The 18,975-nt window shown below is 42.7% G+C and overlaps 1 pseudogene; it reads left to right on the forward strand.

The window, feature by feature from the left end:
- The first annotated feature begins 1,947 nt into the window (after positions 1-1,947).
- Positions 1,948-4,993, forward strand: LOC113939123 (annotated as a pseudogene).
- Positions 4,994-18,975: the final 13,982 nt, after the last annotated feature.

The following is an 18,975-nucleotide window of genomic DNA, read 5'->3' on the forward strand; positions in this document are numbered from 1 at the left end:
TATTTACAGAGTACAAAGTTTTAGTTTGGGATGATGAAACGTTCTGGAGATGGGTAGTGAGGATGATTGTACAACAATGTGAATGTACTTAATGCCATTGAAATGTATACTAAACAATAGTTAAAATGGAAAATTTTGTGTTATGTATATTCTACCACAATAAAAAAAGAAAATCCCCTAGGGGCACCTGGGGGCTCAGTTGGTTAAGCGACTGCCTTCGGCTCAGGTCATGATCTCAAGGTCCTGGAATCAAGCCCCGGCATCGGGGTCCCTGCTCAGCAGGAAGCCTGCTTCTCCCTTTCCCACTCCCCCTGCTTGTGTTCCCTCTCTCGCTATCTCTCTCTCTCTCAAATAAATAAATAAAATCTTTAGAAAGAAAGAAAGAAAGAAAGAAAGAAAGAAAGAAAGAAAGAAAGAAAGAAAGAAAGAAAGAAAGAAAGAAAGAAAGAAAGAAAGAAAGAAAGAAAATCCCCTAGAATTCAGAGCGAACAGCAAGAGTCTGTGGCATATGAGCCACAAATGGTTTCTTCTCCTTCCCCCTTCATATTTTACCGTGATCAAAATTCCACTCCAGGTATGTGGCCAAGAACACAGGGCTTCCTCTCTCCTCAGCTCCCAATCAAGGGTTCTTTTATCTCACCAGGAGGGTTAGGCCACAAGCATTGCTCATCTCTCTAACTTCAAACTGAAGTGGCTAAATTCCTGATGAGTATGATCAAGAAGTCAGGGGTTCCTTTCCACCCAGCCCTCGCCAACAGGATGAAGGCTCTAACCCAGGCACAGCAAGCCAAAAGAACTAGGGTCCTGATCAGCTCTGTCCAGCTTGCTTATAGCACAAAGGTTCCATACTGAGAGAGGCAAGCAGAGAACACAATAACCTACCACTTACCCAAAATCCAGAGTAGTAATTCAGAGACCTTTTTCTTTTCTGAAGATTTTTTATTTATTTATTTAAGAGGGAGAGCACAAATGGGGCAGGGACAGAGGGAGAGGGAGAACCAGACTCCCAACTGAGCAGGGAGCCCCACATGGGGCTGGATCCCAGGTCCCTGGGATCATGACCTGAGCCAAAGGCAGACGCTTAACCAACTGAGTCACCCCAGGGGTCCCTAATCCAGAGACCTTACCCAAGGGAAGAGGCAGATCATAAGAAAAGAGAGTTCCAGAGCTAACTCCTACAGGAATTGACTTTATGTGAATTAGAGTATGGGAAAGTGCATTCATAAAACACTCTCAAAAACAATAGTTCCAGGGCGCCTGGGTGGGTCAGTCGTTAAGCATCTGCCTTCCGCTCAGGTCATGATCCCAGGGTCCTGGAATCGAGCCCTGTATCGGGCTCCCTGCTCAGCGGGGAGTCTGCTTCTCCCTCTCCCACTCCCCCCGCTTGTGTTCCCTCTCTTGCTGTGTCTCTCTCTGACAAATAAGTAAATAAATAAAGCCTTCAAAAACAAACAAGCAAACAAAAAACCAAAACAATAGCTCCTCTTAATTTAGGGCAATAATCTAAACCCATAGACCAGCTGGTTAACCAGAGAGAACTATGTAAAGAAACAACTATGAAGAGCCCTCCTGGGGTCAGAACAAGCCTTAGAGACCAACCTCAGAAACTACCCCAACAGAATTTTATTGGATTGGGCTGCTGAGCAATTTGTGCTCCACGACATTGTCAAAAACAATAGAGCAATCACCTGATAATTAGTGCAGCCTAAGGCTGGGTATAATACAAAATGAGTCACATAGCTAAACAGAAAGATCAAGGGCATAGATAATGACCAAGAGCACAGCCATTCCAGGGTGACTACATACACCCTCAATACTGAGCCCTCTGATGAGGGACACAAAAGGCAATGCACTGCAGGGGCAGGAGGGAGGGAATAGACTTCATTAAAATAGACTAGCCAAGTCACAAAACAAATAAGCAAAAAATAAAAGGAAACCCTGGAGAAGATGGAGGGTAATCAGCGTGCAGAATTAATACAATGTATTACCTTAAATGTCCAATTTTCTTTCTTTTGCTTTTTTTTTTTAAAGATTTTATTTATTTATTTGACAGAGAGAGGACAAGCTGGGGACTGGCAGGCAGAGGGAGAGGGAGAAGCACGCTCCCCGCTGAGCAGGGAGCCCTACGTGGGGCTCCATCCCAGCACCCTGGGATCACAATCTGAACCAAAGGCAGACACCCAACAGACTGAGCCACCCAGGCATCCCTTAAATGTTTAATTTTCATTAAATTTGTTTTATTAACATGATATGCAAATAAGAAAGTGACATAGAAAAAAAGGCAGGCAACAGAAATGGTCTGTGAAAGGGACCAGATATCATATTAAGCAAACAAGACTTAAAAGTAGCCATTACAAATATTTTTAATAGAAACCATGCTTAAAGAAGTAAAGGGAAGGGGTCCCTGGGTGGCTCAGTTGGTTAAGCGTCTGCCTTCAGCTTCTGCCCTCTCACTCTCTCTGTCAAATAAATAAATAAAATCTTAAAAAAAAAAAGAAGAAGTATAGGGAAGATCAACTTCTGGCATGACGGAATGACCCACTCCCCAGTGAAATTGGTGAAAATTATTTAACAACAAAAAACCAACAATTCAAAGCATATGAAAATAATCCTAAGGGCAAACGGCAAATGAAGAAATACATATTCAAGAAAATCTATGAACATATGGTAAGAAATGTGATACTCTGGTGTTTGAACCAAGACCACACCCTTTCTTTCCCTCCCAGCTCACTCTATTACAGATAGATGCAGCCAAGAATACAGGGCTCTTTCCCCTTGGACCAAGAACACAGGGTCCCTCTACCCCTAACTCCCAGCTAGAGGGCCCTCTTTCCAAGAGGTGCAAGACTTCAGTTTTTCTCATCCTGCCCCCAGCTACCTGTTCCTGATGCTAAGTCTCATGTGAATGTAGTCAGGAGTTGGAGGCTCCCTTCTTCTGCCCAGATTCTGCCCATAGAATGAAGGCTCTACCTTGGGCATAGTTTGCTGAAAATAATGGAGCCCTAAACACCTTATTCTCAGCTCATGAAGCAGTGGTTTCATTTCAGGAGAGGGAAGCTAAAAGGATTTAAGTCTCTTGCCCTCCCAAACAGCTCCTCGAGTGGGAGTGTCTCTCAGAGAGAAAAGTACCATTGTGCCTACCCTTACTTCCAGAGCCCTAGTCAACAGATTTGGGAGGGCAGATCATAAAACTGATAGCTCCTATTCTACTCTCAAATGAACTTGAGACAGGGAAACTAAAGGGACCCCATGAAAGACTACTTTTTTTTTTTTTTGCTCCTTTTCCTTTGCTTCTATTCTTGCTAGGATACACCCACACCCCTGCCTTACACATGTCTTCTAGAACAGATAATGTATGTCCTCCTTGTAAAATTCAAGGAGTTAATGATTTCTTTGGGGTCTTCCAGCACAATAGATAACATCTAAGTAGTGATGAATGGGTTCATCATGAATGTTTTCTAAGACCACTGATTCAACAAAACCCCTGGTTCCAGGATATAAGTGACTTATGGAGGATACCTAAACACTCATCTTTGTTCCTAAATGCCTGAGAATACACATGTACTGGACCAAAATCCTCAAAAATAACAAAACAAAACAGAACAAAAAACCAGACTCCATGCAAAGGCAAGACTCATCCTTCTTCCTTTCCAAGTCTCCCAGACATTCTGTCTGTATCTGCACTCTCTCTCTGTCTTCAATAAACTCTGCTCTCACTTCTCAGCTCAAATTTGATTTTTATCCTGTGTGAAGCCAAGGATCCTCTTGATTACTCCTGTGGGACCCCCTTTGGGTCCTTGAGCCCAGCCAGCTTACATCAGTCTGACTTCATTTGCAGCAAAGCATAGAGAAGTTCAAGCCTAAGCATGCTCTCAAGAACAGTGGAAGTTGTGGGGGAAGACAATTGGGTGGAGGTTCATGAATTTAATGAAGATTCAGGCTAAACTGTAGGCTGGCTAGTTTGTAAGCAAGAACTGGGGAATAGTACCTGTAGGAGAATCCCTCCCAAGGTCAGAACAAATATCAAACACTGACATAGGAACCTATTCTTTCAGTGGACCCCAGATTTGATTGGATTAGTTTGTAGAACAATGTATGCTCCAAGATATTGTTGAAAACAATAGAGCAAACAGCCAAAAATTAGTAAATTTAACAGCTGGATGTGATTGGGAAAAGAGGGGAAGAGAGCCCTACCTATACCACTGTCATCCCAGGATGATTGTGAGCTCATACAAAACTCCATCTTTCTGAGGAGCAAGAGAAGAGGCTTAACACTGTGTGTGGTAAGGAGGACAAAATACACTTTTGTAAAATAATCCAGCTAGTAACTAAAAAATAAACAAGCAAATGATAAGAACAAGCCTTAGGGGAGGGGAGAGTCATACCTGGAATTGTTCCAATATATTATCTAAAATTTCTAGCTTCCGACAAAAAAATTATGAGCCAAGGAAACAAAGTATGACCCAAGGAGCAGAAAAAGAAAGCAAGAAAAACTGCTGGTGAGAGTGACAAGGTGCTGGATTTAACAGAAAAAAACTTCAAAGTAATCGTTATAAATATGTTCATGGGGCCGTGGTGGCCACTGTTCAGTCCCCGACAGGCAGTTCTTTGTCTGTACCCAGGAGCTACACACCCTCAAGGTGACCAGCCAGGAGATGGTCACCCAGATCAAGGCTGATGTAGCCTCACTCAAGGGCATTGCTCCAGAAGATCAAATCATGCTCCTGGCAGGCGTGCCACTAGTGGACAAGGCTACCCTAGGTCAGTGTGGAGTGGAGGCTCTGACCACCCTGGAAGTAGCCAACTGCATGCTTGGAGGTAAAGTCCATGGTTCCCTGGCCTATGCTGGGAAAGTAAGAGGGCAGACTCCCAAGGAAGCCAAACAGGAGAAAATGGAGACAGGCTGAGACATGTGGGAATGCAGTACAACCGGTGCTTTGTCAATGTTGTGCCCACCTTTGGCAAGAAGAAGGGCCCCAATGCCAACTCTTAAGTCCATTTTAATCTTGGCTTTCCAAAATAAAGCCACTTAGTTCAGTAAAAAAAAAAAAAAAAAGTGTTCATAGAACTAAAAAATTAATGGTTAAAGAAGCAAAGGAAGGAATGATGACAATGTTGCATCAAATAAAAAATATCAATGAAGAGAGAAATTTCAAAAATATTCTTGCTCTCAATAATTTCTTTTTTTAGTGACTTTTTCAAGTTTTATTGAGATATAATTGATAAGTTTAAGGTGTACGGCAGAATGGCCTGACTGCCATATATTGTGAAATGATTAAGATAGAAATTATTTTCAAAGAACCAAATAGAGATTCTAGAGTTGAAAATACAATAAGTGAAATTAAAGGGTGCGAGTGCCTCAGTCAGTTAAGCGTCCAACTCTTGATTTTGGCTCAGATCATGATCTCAGGGTTGTGAGATTGAGCCCCATGCTGGTCTCCACACTGGGCATGGAGCCTGCTTAAGAGTGTCTCTTCCTCTTCCTCTGCCCCTCCCCACTGCTTGTGCTCTCTCTAAAGAAAAAAAAATTCTCTTAGATGGACTCAACAGTATATTTGAACTCGTATAAGAAAGAGTTAATGATCTTGAGGATAGATTGAGAGGAATTTGGAAGCTGAAGAAAAGAGAGAAAAAAAGAATGAAAAAAGATGAACAAAACCTCAAAGAACTTTGGAACAACATGAAATGCAGAGTTGAGAAAGGAGCAAAAAAGTATTTGAAAAAATAGTGGCTGAAAACTTGCAAAAGTTTTGAAAAAAACAATGAACTGACTTCCAGGAAGCTCAAAGAAGTAAAGAAAGATATGGAGAAATGGCTCATCGAATAGAAAATAATAGTAAAGAGACAGAAATTATATATAGCAATCAAATGGGAAATTCTGGAGTTAAAAAGCACAATGAGAGGGGTGCCTGGGTGGCACAGTCAGTTGAGCAGCTGACTCTTGGTTTTGGCTCGGGTCATGATCTCAGGGTCCTGGAATTGAGCCCCGCATCCAGCTCCATGCTCAGCGTGGAGTCTGTTTCAGGATTCTTTCTCTCCCTCTGCCTCTCCTCCACAAGCTCGTGCACTCTCTCTCTCTAAAATAAATAAATAAATCTTAAAAAAAGAAGTACGATGAACAAGATGAAAATTTGATTAGAGGGCCTCAACAGCTGATATGAACTAGCAGAAGAAAGAACCAGCAAGCTTGAAGATAGAGCAATAGAGATTATGCAACTGAAGAATGGAGAAAAAACAGAATGGATTGAAATCAACAGAGCCTCCAAGAAGTATGAGCTATTTTTAAGTATACCAACATACATATAATGGGAGTGCCAGAGGAGAGGAGAAAGAGAAAGGAACAGAAAAAATAATGACTAAAAAAATGTCCCTAATTTTCAGGAAAGCATTAATCTACATGTCCAAGAAGCTCAATGAACTCCATACAAGATAAATACAAAGAGCTCCACACCCAGACACACCAGTAAAAATGCTGAGCAACCATGAGAAAAGCTGAAAAACAGTCAGAGAATGACTCATCACATACAAGGGAACCCTATATAATTTCTCATCAGAAATAATGGAGGCCAGAAGCCAGTGAGATGACATATTCAAAATGCTGAAAGAAAAAAAGAATTGTCAACCAAGATTCTTATAACCAGAAAAATTAAAAACTATCTTTCTTTTTTTTTAAAGGTTTATTTATTTCAGAGTAAGAGTGCACACTAGTGGGGGGAGGGGCAGAGGGAGAGGGAGAGAATCTTAAACCCAGCGTGCAGCCTACTTGGGGCTCAATCTTATGACCCTGAGATCATGAGCTGAGCTGAAATCATGAGTTGGACATCCAAATGACTGAGCCGCCCAGGTGCCCCTAAAAACTATCTTTCAAGAAGGAAGACAAAGTAAAGATACTCCCAGAAAACTTTAAAAAAATTAAGGATCATTACTAACAGGCCCACCTTAAAGACATACTAAAGAGTGTTCTTCTTGCCATCCATCACTGGGTCGCGGGTAAAGGATACGGGGCTGGGTTGGAAGGAGACATCTGGTGCGCTCCCCTCTCTTCTGCCGAGGGAAGATGGGTTACAGACAGGGTTCAGCCCCTGGTAGAAGGTGGGGTCTGCCCACCTGTTCCTTTAAACAAGGTTGCCCCCTTGTATAATTAGAGGATAATCTGTAGATCCCAGAAGGAGTTGATCATATAGACATTAAAGCTAATGGCAATACTTTCATCCATGGTAGGTGTGAGGGGCAAGATAGGGAGGCTGGCTGAGTTCCATAGGAGATGGAGAGGGAATGGGTCTGTGAGCCCCTCTCCTACACCTGGCAGGTGCCTGAGATAATCTGGCCCACTTAGGTGGCCTAAGGAGCCCCAGTTGTGGCTGTGGAACATGGGGCCCTGCCTGGCAAGGAGCTGTGCCTACACCCTTAAGGGCTGTGGCCAGCACAGCCTGCCCTATGTCCGCTGTCTGGACCGAGCTGCCAACTGAGCCACTGTACCCAACGCATGCCAGTGAAGAAGTAGTAAGGACCAGAGGCAGTGGGCAGGGCTGAGTGCTGACAGTGGTGCTCCTGACCAGCCACAGTCCTCTTACAGGGCTTGAATTAATTTGGTCCCCTGGGAAGATTTGAAATTCTGGAGCCCAAATCTTGAGTTGTGGTTGGGATGATTTATGATAGTAAGGATTAAGAATGGTAACAGTCACTGTGTGTTATCTGGTTACTTTTTGGCCTCTTTTCATCACTCCTCATACCAGCCCCCTTTGAAATAGAATGCTTCTGTTTTGCGTATGGGGAAACTTAGACATGGGGAGCAACAGTGTACAGAACAACGGTGCACAGCAGGTAAGTGGCACAGCCAGAACCCTGGCCAAGTCCACTCCACAGCCCCTGTGCTCATGGCTACATTCAATTTCTCAGTGCCCTTCAGCCAGCTTACGAGGAACATATGTGTAATATGTGTAATTGACCAAGTTGGGTTTTTTTTACTGGATAGAGGGAAGGAGAATGCACATCATGGGAACCTATTAGGGGATTTGGGCACTAGGTGGGTGATTTGATGAAGGGTCCAATCCAAGGAAGCCAGGGATTTGCTCCACATCCAATGTTATTAGAAAGCAGGGAACAGTCCTAAAATTGGGCACTTTGTGGATGGCACAGTGACCTTATTTGAATCTGTTCTTAGATGAAATTATGAAGCAGCTTTGTTTCATTTTACCCTGGTCTCAGAGTAACCTCTGAGGTTGATAGTCTATGAAGGTTTGTATGTCCAACAGAACAAAATGGCCTGGCTGTGAGCCTCAGACAGGCTCATGATCACACTGAGATCTAGCTATGAATATTAGATCAATTCCAGATGTCAGGGGCTGCTTTTTTTCCCTCTCAGTTTCTCTTTTGGCCAAGGACAGATGACGTCAGGCTGCGGGACATTAATTCATGATGTCTAGATTTTTACTCTTGTTAAGATTTTGTTGATTAAGAACAGAAGCACGTGCTTTACACATACTCTGTAGCTGACCCAAGTTAATCTCTGTTTTTCTTTCTGTTGTAATTTGAGTGGTGGGATCACCTGATGTGACAATGACTGCAGTAGCATTTAAAACTCTGGACAAGATATATAAATCAACTGTAAAATAGGCAAGTAACACAAGCAAAATGACTATCGATGCTTGTGATAGGTCTCCAAACTAATAGGTCCCATGATCTAGTGGATCTGTTTTGGAGAGTCAGGTCCTTCTTCTTTAGCTTAGACGTAGACTGTTCTGTATGCCCTGTAGCACTTATGTATGGTAACAGGATGTGCTATAGCATTAGGACCCCCCCCCCCCTTGGCTGGCTAAGAGCAAGTCAAAGGCTATATGATTGCTATGACTACTTTAGCTAATGCATTTAGATTAGTTTGTTGGGTCTTCAGTATAGAAGTATCATCTTTGATGACATTTTTGAAGGTTAGGGAAAAGTTTGAACACCTTTTCTAGTTGTTTGATTCCCTTTGTGGGAGATGTATTTTGTGGAGTATGCATGAAAAGGGAACCAATTATCCCTTCTGGAAGTTTTTAAGAGTAATCTGTGTTTCGTTTGTTTTACGAGCTTCTGGATGTCCTTTTTAAAAAAAAAAAAAAGATTTTATTTAGAGAGTGTGTGAGCAGGGGGAGGAGCAGAGGGGCAGGGAGAGGGAGAGGAAAGAATTTCAAGCACTGAGTGCAGAGCCCCACATGTGGCTTGATCTCATGACCCTGAGATCATGACCTGAGCTGAAACCAAGAGTTGGACACTTAACTGGTTGAGCCTCCCAGGCACCCCTGGATGTCCTTTTTAGGATACATGATTGACTGGAGTGGTGGTAGTTTTAAATATCTGTATAACTCTAACCATTATTCAGGTTACACAGGATAAGTTAGAATACAGTAGACAAGTACAAACCTGATGTCTATATGAGGAGTAGTATCTTAGTGAAGTCTACATTATATTGGGAGCAAAAATATCATTTATTATAATAAGAATGAGTCAGTTATATTGTGTTTCTTTTTTTTAAGATTTTATTTATTTATTTGAGAGAGAGAGACAGCGAGAGAGAGAACACAAGCAGTGGGGAGCTGGAGAGGGAGAAGCAGGCTCCCTGATGAGGAGGGAGCCCAATGCGGGGCTCAATCCCAGGATGCTGGGATCATGACCTGAGCCAAAGGCAGATGCTTAATGACTGAGCCACCCAGGCACACCTAGACTGTGTTTCTTGAGTCTTCACTGATACCAATACAGTATTTCAAGTTGGCCTTTTGCTTAGTGCACCTAAGGAGGTTTTGTGGGGGTTTTTTAACCCAAAAATCTGATTTGGAATTTGTAGACTGAACAATTACTGGCACTCATGTAGGGCTGGAAAGAGGTCCAGCATGAAAAGGGCTTGTAATACATGGGACTAGATATTGTCTTCCTTGAAAGGCTGTTCTACTTTGTTCTGGAGCATGGCTAAGCTACTAGGGATCCATTTGATCCTTTCAAGCTGTTTGTCAGCAGAAAATCCCACACTCTTTAAAGGACTTCAACAACATTTTGGACCTGACAATGTAAAAGTCACAATGTCTAGCATTCAATTAAAAATCACTAGGCCATGGGTGCCTGGGTGGCTCAGTTGATTAAGTGCCTGACTTCTGCTTGGGTTGTGATCTCAGGGTCCTGGGATCGAGCCTGGTGTCAGGCTCCATGCTCAGCAGGGAGTCTGCTTGTCCCTCTCCCCTTAGCCCACACCCTGCTTGTGCTCACTCTCTCTCAAATAAATAAATAAAAATCTTTTAAAAAAATCAGTAGGCTTGACTCAAAAAGGGGAAAAATCCTGTCACAGGCTACAATGTAGATAAACCTTAGAGATGTTATGCTAAATGAAATAAGCATGCTACAAGAGGACAAATATTGTCTGATTCCGCTCATATGAGGTCCCCAGAGTAGTCAAATTCATAGAGACAGAAAGTAGAGTGGTGGTTTCCAGGGCTGGGAGGGGAGTTGTTTTTTAAGGGGGACAGAGTTTCAGCTTTGCAAGTATGGAGTTTGAATGGTGGTGATGGTTACACAATAATGTGAATGTATTCAATGCCACTGAACTGCACACTTAGAAAATGGTTACAGTGGCAAATTTTGTGTTATATATATTTTCCCAGTAATTTTTTTTCCAGAAAAAATCAAAAGACATGGAAAGAAGCAGGAAGATATTACCCATAATCAAGGGAAAAATCTATCAGTAGAATCAGATCTCTAAGTGACAGAGATGATGGAATTAATAGACAAAGACATAGAAACAGTTATCATAAATATGCTCTGTGTGCTCAGGAATGCAGAGGATCAAGAGCGAAATAGAAGGTATTTTAAAAAGAAAGACCAGATGGAATTTACAGCAGAGTAAATATTAGAGAGTAAAGCTAAGAGAGGAAAATACAGAGAAAGAATGAAAAGAGGAGGGAGAATAGAACATAAGGGACTTGTGGGACAATATCAAATAGTCCACTGTACATGTCATTGAGGTTCTAGAATGAGAAGAGGCAGAAAAAACTTTAAAGAATAATGTCCTGAAATTTTCCAAATTTGATGGAAACCAACAGATGCAGGCTCAATAAACCCTAAGCGCAAGAAACATAAAGAAAACCACACCAAGGCACATCTTATTAATAATTACTTTATTTTTTTAAGATTTTATTTATTTATTTCAGAGAGAGAGCCCATACACATGCTAGCAGGGGGAGGGGCAGAGGGAAAGAAACTCAAGCAGATTCTGTGCTGAGTGTGGAGCCCTCTGTGGGGCTCCATCTCATGACCCTGAGATCATGACCTGAGCCGAAACCAAGAATCGGATGCCCAACGGACTGAGCCACCCAGGCACCTCATATTAATAATTACTTTAAATGTAAACGGCCTAAATAATGCAAACAAAAGACAGATATTATCAGATTGGGTAGAAAAGCAAGACCCAAAATATGCTCTCTATAAGAAACACAATTTAAATATAAAGACACAGCTGGTTAAAAGTGAAAGAATGAAAAAGATATACTAGGCAAGCACTAAATAAAACACACCTGGAGTAGCTGTATCAGTATCAGACAAAGCAGACTGCAAAAGGACTTTTACCAGGGTGATAGAGAAACATTTCATAACACTGCATTCAAGGGAAGACATGACATTCCTGAATGTGCCTACACCTAAATAACAGGACTTCAAAATGCATGAAACAAAAACTGATAGAACTTCTGGGAGAAATAGACCACCACTTATATATATCATATCTATATTTATAAATAGTCCACCATTACCGTTAAAGATTTCAACATTCCTCTCTCAGTAGTTGATAACCAAGTAGATAAAATCAGTTCAGACGTAGAAGGCTTAGCAATGCTGGAAACCATGTTGACCTAATTATCATTTTTTAAAAAGACTCCACCCAATAACAAAAGAGTTCTTTTCAACTGTTCCTCTCTCTCTGTGGTTCCCTCCCTGATTGAGGAACAGGAGTTCTTACTTTCTCCTGATTCCCCTGTAAATCCACAGGGGAGATGCCGACTGTGCAGGTGGAGACCTACCATATTCTGTGCTCCGATGGAGTGTTTATGGAGCTCCCTGGACAAAAGGCTGCCTTGGTGACCCTGTGCCTCCTGAAAGAGAGAGGGAATGACGGACTGCCAGCCTTACACCATGCTGGAAAAGCACCCGGGCTGAAACAGATCCAGGCACCACTCTGGGGCCTTGGGAATTAGGATACTGGTTTCTTTGGAGATATAGAACCGATAAAAATAGCTTACCAAAAGGATAAGCCATGGCCATGTGTAAAACAATATCGTTTCTCAAGGACTCTGTTAGAGGAAATCAAATCAGTTATTTTAAAAATTAGACAACAGGGCCAACTGGGTGGCTCAGTCGTTAAGCGTCTGCCTTCGGCTCAGGTCATGGTCCCGGGGTCCTGGGATCGAGCCCCGCATCGGGCTCCCTGCTCGGCGGGAGGCCCGCTTCTCCCTCTCTCGCTCCCCCTGCTTGTGTTCCTGCTCTCGCTGTGTCTCTCTCTGTTGAATAAGTAAATAAATAAAATCTTTAAAAAAAATTAGACAACCAACCATCATTTTTTTAAAAGGGACACTCACCCTTTTATATTCCCATACCTCCAGCAAGCAAGGAGGGAGAATTTGAGATAAAGCGTTGACCCCTGTGGGGATTTGTACCAGATCTTAGGGAGGCGAATGAGTTTGTCCTTTCATTTAGCCCTGTGGTCTCTACACCGGCAACTTTTCTGACTTTGATTCTGTTGCTTGCAAAGTTTTTCTCTACATTATGCTGTTTTCTTTTCTTTTCTTTTCTTTTTGTCCCTCTCGCTAATGAGCTCAAATTCCCATTTGCTTTTACCTTTGAAGGAGTCCAATGTGTTTTTAGCAAAGGATTCCTCAGGAGTTTGGGGACCCCTACTGTTTGTCTAGCTGTCTTCGGGAAACCTGTCTCACTGAGTGATCTATAATTATTTGGTATGTGGATGATTTGCTGGTAGGTTCAGAAACTAAAGAGTAATGCAAAACTGATACTTTGGCTTCTGACAATTCCTCACCACGCAGGGATGTTAAGACCTCCCTAGACAAACTGCAGCATTGCCAAACTGGGGTCAAATATTTCAGGCATTTGTCGTGGAAGGCCACAGAGTGTTAGGATGTAGGAGTTGGCCAATTTTGCAGATGAAATAGCCTACACCACCACCAACAACGAAGCTACTTAGACAGTTTGGGGGATTAGTAGGATATTTTCCAGCTTTGGCAGAGCAGGAAAATCCTCTGATAGATCAACTGGTTGATAATACTCTAGACCCTTTGATCTAGAATCTGGAGGATTCCCTAGAATCTGGAGGAAGTTTTCAACAACTGAAATTGGCTGTGGTCTCTCCCCAGGCAGTGAGGCTTCCAAATTTTGAGAAATCTTTTCATATGATTTGCCATGGGAACACAGGCACTGACTGCTAGAAGAATTTAACTCAAGAGGTGGCATCTGACTCTAGACCAATAGCATTATTTCTTAGCTCTTCTGGATGCCTCCAAGCTGTGGTGGCAGTAGTCACCCTTATTGAAAGGGCCAAGCCTTTCTTGGGGTCATTTGACTTGTTGGCCCATGGTCATGGGCCATCTTTCAAGTGCGGAAGACCCAGCATTGCAGGTGCGCCATCAGACCAGTTCCGACCAAGTGGTATAACCCAACCCCCATGCTGTGCTTGGGACACATGACCTCCTAAACCATGCAACTCTGTTACCTGATCAAACAGACAGCCGGGACTGTATGATGGCAACAGAGTTAGACACTAGGCCCTGATTGGATTTATCTGTCATTCCATTTCAAAATTCAGATTTGATCATGTTTCCTGCTGGGTCATGCTCAGGGACAAAAATGGCCAAGACAAGACTTCCTGCACTATGGTGGCTGCTCATCAAACCTCGGGAGCTTAGGTTTTGCCTGCAATTAAATCAGCACGAGTGGAGTTAACTGCTAGCCGTTACTAGGACCACGATTCTCAGTAGAGGACTTAGAGCAAATCTACATACTGATAGTAAATATCTGTTCAGGGTCTTTCAAGCAACAGGGCAAACTTGGAAAAATAGGAGATTCTTGACTAAGATGGGAACTAAAATATCTCATGGAAAATTAAGAGATGAGTTGTTAGAGGCTTTGCAGCTCATGTATCAGCAGTCAGTTATAGACTCACTTTGGGCAAAATGTCGGCTTCTAAAGGAGATGATTTTGCTCCAGAGCTGCTGGGGCCCTTGTTAAAACATGGACCCCAACCTTAGATGTTCCATTTTTAATGCAAGTAATTTCTGCTCGTTTTCAAAAACATGCTTCGCAAAAGGAAATGGACAAATGTGTTGAGAAAGGGGCCAAAAGTAATTCGATTGGACTCTGGGAATCCGCTAACAAAATCATCCCTGTACCATACTTCCCATCTGCTTGGTTAGTAACGTGCCATCAACAAAATCATCTGAGTCAATCATCTGAGAGGGATTTTAAAGGCACTAGACTCTTACCATGACTACCAAACAGCTGACATTATCCAAAATGTATCCGAGATGCACTGTGCTATCTGTCAGTAGAATTCCTTCCGGGCCACTGCCAAGGCAGGCATAGGAGACACCTGGGGGCAGCTCAATTCCATAGAATCGACATCTGTGGAAGGTAAGAGATTTTTGCGTCGTTATAGTTTGCGGGATGTGTAGGTGACCTGACATCCACTGCCACTCAGTAGTCACGCAAATCATGCTGGGATGCTTCCTGTCCTCTCGGCCCTTTGGACAAGTAGAATGGATGAATCCAACTCTGAAAGCTTCATTCAGGAGTCTACCAAGTGAAAATGGCCTAGGGCTTTACTACCAGCCTTGTTAAAAATGAGAGTGACCCGTGTCTCTCGCTTTGAACTTAAGAACTTACGTTTGACAGGCCTATGAATTTGGTCTGAGACCATATTCTGTGCCCAGGTTAGCTGAATCCTCTCATAAACATGTTCAATACTTAAAAGGGCTTCTCTCCCTAGAAATTGTGAGACGTAACATCATAAGGAGCTGGAAGGACCGATTGGAAGAGGGCTACCACCCCTCTCTGCTGGGGGATTTCATGTACATAAAGGTGTTCCAGTGGACAGATGCCTGTCACCACACTGGGAGGGACACTTCCAAGTGTTCTGATACAGCTATCAAAGTGAAAGAAAAATCCGGTTGGATTCATGCTTCTAATGTGAGGTCAGCATCTCAGAAGGAAGGGACTAAGGTTCCCACAAGGACTTGAAACAAGTTTCCTAGAATCACTGATATTGGTACTGAGCTCGATAAAAAGGAGCTCTTTCTTTCTTTCTTTTTTTTAGGAAAGAGCTTTTCTAGTGAAATTATTATTATCATAAACAGCCCTGCTGGCTTATTCACAGTAGTGATTATCTCAATTACTTTAAGACTCACAATTTATTAGAAACAAACATGTTATTTGGACCTTTGCTATTTCCTTTGAAATGGTTCCCACAATTAAATTTTTCTGGGTTTTTTAAAAAGATTTTATTTATTTATTTGAGAGATAGAGAGTGCATGAGAGAGAGAGAGCACGAGAGGGAAGAGGGGCAGAGGGAGAAGCAGACTCCCCGCTGAGCAGGGAGCCCGATGCGGGGCTCAATCCTGGGACTCTGGGGTCATGACTGACTGAGCCAACCAAGCGCCTCCACAATTATATGTTTCTGATCAGCACCACATTATACTCCCAGGAGAGACACGGTCTGGACGTACAAGTCCAACTACCTATTATTGGCAAGGTGAGGTTGGGACCATCCTCATGAGTAATTCTTGATAATGCTAAAGTAAAAGGAACTAACATGCATCTTGATACCACTCAAGAAAAAATTGTTCATGACACTCAGAGAACCATAAAGCAGACTTTATTCAGGACCACGGGATAGGTGTAGGGACCTCTGCAAAGGGGGTCTTGTAGTGGGGAAAGAGATTGGGCTCAACTCCAAACACAACAAGGAACAGTGGAAATTTATAGCCAAGGAGTAGGGTGGGGGCGGGGAGGTCGGTGGATGGAAAATCACCAAGAGGAAACATCAGGGTTCAGGGGGGATTCTGACTAAACTGACCTAATAAGAATCTTGCTGAAGGCAAGCCAAGGTGATCAGACATCACCTGGTGTGAGGAATCCCATCAGATATCCAAGCTGACCAGATATCAAGGGTGGGTAATTCTGGCTAAACTGACTTAGCAGGATGCTTGCTAAAAGCGAACACAGGGATAAACATGGAAGCCCAAAAGTCAGGGCCTAGGTAAGAAGCAAGTCCAGAAGATCTGGCATAGAGTTTGGTCAAGGAGAGAATTTTTGTCATTACTCAGACCCCAAATTTGACACCAAGTGTCTGAGGCTGTCTTTACAACTAGAATTGTACTCCCTGGGGCCCCCTCTTTATGGAATTTGCTTATTAAGGCGGCCATCCAAGGACAAAAAGAGACCTATTAGATACAATCCTTGGAGGAATAAAACAGGCAAGGTCTAGCTAATGCTTTTTGATATTAATACTTTGACCAATAAACTCAGTGCTTCAGGACAATTATGAAAACATGTAGTATGGTTGCAGTGGAAAATGGAGGACACTTGGACTGTTGGGACTAATTTAATGCTGGAAGAAAAACTCACCACAAAGTTCTCAGAGGTGCTCAGTGACAAAGCAGCTTAATGGTAGCTACCAAGCAGCTCTGAGACATCACCGCTAGCTCAGCATGACAGACCTGCTATCATAATATATTATGGACTTGGACTGATGTGAACAATAGCCTACTGGTATTTGTCCTCGAGACTTAGAACACCTGGAGCCACAGACAGTACACCCTGCAAACTGAGTCTGTACTATTCCAAGGGTCGCTCCCAAGAAGGCTTTGCTGGGCGCCTGGGTGGCTCAGTTGGTTAAGCGACTGCCTTCGGCTCGGGTCATGATCCCGGAGTCCCGGGATCGAGTCCCACATCGGGCTCCCTGCTCGGCAGGGAGTCTGCTTCTCCCTCTGACCCTCTTCCCTCTCGTGCTCTCTATCCCTCATTCTCTCTCTCTCGAATAAATAAATAAAATCTTTAAAAAAAAAAACAAGAAGCCTTTGCTACTAGATCATGGCCATGGGCATCTTGATGTCTTGCATCAAGAAATATTCTTTAGGATGATAGAAAAATTACTGAAGGACCTAAATTATCATGTAAGTGTGAGTTTACTCATGCAATTGATGGGAACTCGGGACAAAGGTATTGGCCTTACGAGAAAAACTCTTAAAGTGCTAGATTGTTAGGCTCTGGAGTTATGCTATTCCTTCCACTAAGATGGGGTAAGACTTTATGAGCAACTACAAAATAATACTCAAATAGTTAATCCCATGAGAGGGCAAAAAATAAAATCAACACACAGTTTGTAAAATTAATGTATGCTGAAGGAGAATTTTTGCACATTGCTTATCAACGGGACTTGAGACACACTTCTCCCCCACCCCACCCCATACCCTGCAAAATGGCAGCTTGGCATATAGAGGATTTGAAGCTCAAGGAATTGGAGAAATGGCAGGCTCAGGAAAGGCTTTCTGACCTTCCCCTAAAACAGGTCATGAAACTCTCATGTGAGAGGCACCCTCCTTGTACCCAGAGGAAAGGAGCACCCTTATCTCTGAAGATGAAGGGAGGGGAAGAGGAATTGGAATGAACAGGTCTTGCTTAGTTTCTCCTTCCATCATACTTCTCCACAACTTTCCACTCTTCATCAAACCTAGCATAAAAGCACTCAGGCATAACCACTTCCTCCGGTCTTCATTTCCTTGTGAAGACTCTCACGCAGCATGAAACTTACATTAAATAAATTTGTATGCTTTTCTCTTATTAATCTGTCTTTCGCTATAGGGGCCCTAGGTAAGAATTTAGAAGAGTATTTAAAGAAAAAAAAGTCAACTGAGTAAATGTTTCAGATCTTATTGGCTTCATTCAATGACTCATAAATTGAGCAGCATCCAATCTAGCAGACAGAAAGGAGCTCCAAGGAGCCATATGAGACGCAAGACTTTTATAGGCAGAAGGGAAGAAGAATGAGGAAGTTATACTAGGCAGAAAAGCAGGTTGCTTATTGCAAGGTCATTTTCCTTTAGGGGATTGCTAAGGGTCTTTCAGGCAGATACACCTGATAGATACTGATCAATTACTTGATCAGTAACTAACTAGTTACTGATCAAGTAATTCCTGAATGGTTTAAGGTTCAATTTCTAGAAGAGCTGAAATTCTAATTAAGTCTCAGTTTGGTAACATGGGCTTAGCATAAGCAACTCCATTTTGCACCCGTTGTCTTGTTTTTAATGTTTTGTTGTTGTTGTTGTTGTTGTTACTGTTTTTGTTTTTAGAGAGAGGGAGAGGGAGCATGTGCGAGCGGGGTGGGGGGAAGGGCAGGCAGAGGGAGAGAGAGAGAATCTTAAGCAGACTCCACGCTTATAGTGGAGCCCAATGTGGGGCTCGATCTCACGACCCTGAGATCATGACCTAAGCCAAAATCAAGAGTCAGACGCTTAACCAACTGAGCCACCCAGGTGCCCCTGTTGTCTTGGGTTTTTTTTTGTTGGGTTTTTTTTTTAAGATTTTATTTATTTATTTGAGAGAGAGAGAATGAGAGATAGAGAGCATGAGAGGGAAGAGGGTCAGAGGGAGAAGCAGACTCCCTGCCGAGCAGGGAGCCCGATGTGGGACTCGATCCCGGGACTCCAGGATCATGACCCTAGCTGAAGGCAGTCGCTTAACCAACTGAGCCACCCAGGCGCCCTGTTGTCTTGTTTTTAAGGAGTAAAAAGGAAAAGATATTTTTTCCTCCCTTACATAATCAAGAATTTGCTTTAAATAATAAATATGTCTATTGTTGGTATACACATCTGAAGACTTTTCCACAAGTCCATATCATACTAAATTTTCTAATTCATCCTAGTGTGATTCTGATAATTACTTGGCTTT

The sequence above is a fragment of the Zalophus californianus genome, chromosome 16 (genome assembly GCF_009762305.2).
Source record: "Zalophus californianus isolate mZalCal1 chromosome 16, mZalCal1.pri.v2, whole genome shotgun sequence".
Classification (NCBI taxonomy): domain Eukaryota; kingdom Metazoa; phylum Chordata; class Mammalia; order Carnivora; family Otariidae; genus Zalophus; species Zalophus californianus.